Here is a 2,034-nt window from a genome sequence, read left to right on the forward strand (position 1 = left end):
CATTCACAAGGTGCATTTACTTTGAACAAAATTAATTTCGATAAGATGCCCTAGTTTTCTATCTTTTACAAGCTACACAGACATAGAAGGAGAAAACCAACAGCTTCCTGATACACAACTTAAGAATCATCTCTAGGGGCGCCTGGGTGGCGCAGTCGGTTAAGCGTCCGACTTCAGCCGGGTCACGATCTCGCGGTCCGTGAGTTCGAGCCCCGCGTCGGGCTCTGGGCTGATGGCTCAGAGCCTGGAGCCTGTTTCCGATTCTGTGTCTCCCTCTCTCTCTGCCCCTCCCCCGTTCATGCTCTGTCTCTCTCTGTCTCAAAAATAAATAAACGTTGAAAAAAAAATTAAAAAAAAAAAAAAAAGAATCATCTCTACACCCCTGATGCCAGTTTAAAACAACCATTACATGGCCACTTGATCAACATCCATAAGCTCAGGGCAATGGTTTGGAAATGCCAAATGAAGCCAGAGCTCAACACATGTAAGGAGTCACACCACAAGCCTTTGTATTTCCATCTACATGTCCAAATGACAACTATTAACAGCTGCTTTCTTGTCAATTTAATGATTGCACAACTTGCATGAATGCAAATCTAACATATTTTTTTAAAACAAACCTCATTCTGAAATAGAAAATCTATGCAGAAAAAATCCTAAGTTCTATTTCTGCACCCAAAGAGAGAACGATACTCTCTTAACTATAAATAACTGAATTTCAACGTCTATGATGGTTTTTCACCAATACAGCTCAGGCATGTTATCAAGAACACGTGGTAAACTCTTATAACAAAGGCAATGACCTTTTCCTCTGTATTTTAGGATAAAATAACAGCTATTGCCTTGACATTATGAATTCATTGTATAATTCCGACATGTTACAAAGGAAACAAACTCTCTTAGTATTCTTAGTGGCTAAATTTTGCAAAGGGAAGAATACATTTAGATAATCGTTAAGGATAACAGAAATTGCAGCAGTAAAAAATAAAAGGATGTCAGATTCAAATTCAACCTGTGGGTATAATTACTCAGATACTAAACTTAATCCCATTTCCTGAAATGTGACACCAGCTTTACAGGTACCATTGCTTATAATATATCAGGCTGAAGTATGGCTTTTCCCCGTGCATCTCGGGGACAGTGTGGTAGATGAAAGAAAGTGGGCTTTGGAGCCCATGAGAACAAAGTTATCCAAAGGACAGCACTTACTAGTACTGTGATCTCAGAAACATGACCTACTCTCTTTTGAGCTTCAGATTATCAATTTTCGAAATGAGAATAATCATACTTACCTACCTGGAGGTTATGATGCCCATGCTAAGGATGTAATTCCAGTGCCAGCCAGGAACTTGGAATATAGAGGTAGAGAGAAGATGTGAGCCTATACAAATAAATAGAGTTATAACTTGGGCTAAGGGCAAACTGGGATTAGCACTGTGTGAGCAAATAATGGGGACAAGGGCATACAGAGAAAAAAAAAAACATGTAGGTAGTGACTAGGTACAACAGACAGAAACCTGTTATGGAATGGATTTGCCCCCAAAATCCATACTTTGAAATCCTAACTACCCATGGGACTGTACTTGGATACCAGATCTTGAAAGGTAAAGTGGAGGTCGAATGAGCTCATCTGGGGGGAGGGACCCTAATCTGATGACTGGTATCCTATAGGAAGAGAGTGGACACCTACACACACAGAAGGAGACCACGTGAAGGCAGCAGGAAGGAGGTCGTTCACAAGTCATGGAGAGAGGAGACCCACCCTGGCCACACATTGATTTAAAGTGTGACAAAATAAATAAATCAATTTCTGTTGCTTAAGCCACCCAGTCTGTGGTACTTTGTGATGGCGGACCCAGCAAACTAATACGAAATCCCAACATTTACTTGCTCAGCGAATGGTGTTTGAGCCTTTGAAGGAGTTAGGCACTGTTCTAGGGCCCTAAGGAAACGCTCTTAAACAAAGCTAGTTTGGTCTTTGGACCCCATGGAGCCAACATTCTGGCAGGGACTGAAGCAGGCGACAGACAGCAA

At 41.3% G+C, this 2,034-nt stretch overlaps 1 long non-coding RNA gene across 1 annotated transcript; it reads left to right on the forward strand.

Moving 5' to 3' along the window:
- Positions 1–754: 754 nt before the first annotated feature.
- LOC123587425 lies at positions 755–1,821 on the forward strand. The gene is made up of 2 exons (XR_006707295.1): positions 755–1,604; positions 1,672–1,821. It is a non-coding gene; the product is annotated as an uncharacterized LOC123587425 (long non-coding RNA).
- Positions 1,822–2,034: the final 213 nt, after the last annotated feature.

Source organism: Leopardus geoffroyi, chromosome D3 (genome assembly GCF_018350155.1).
Source record: "Leopardus geoffroyi isolate Oge1 chromosome D3, O.geoffroyi_Oge1_pat1.0, whole genome shotgun sequence".
NCBI classification, from domain to species: domain Eukaryota; kingdom Metazoa; phylum Chordata; class Mammalia; order Carnivora; family Felidae; genus Leopardus; species Leopardus geoffroyi.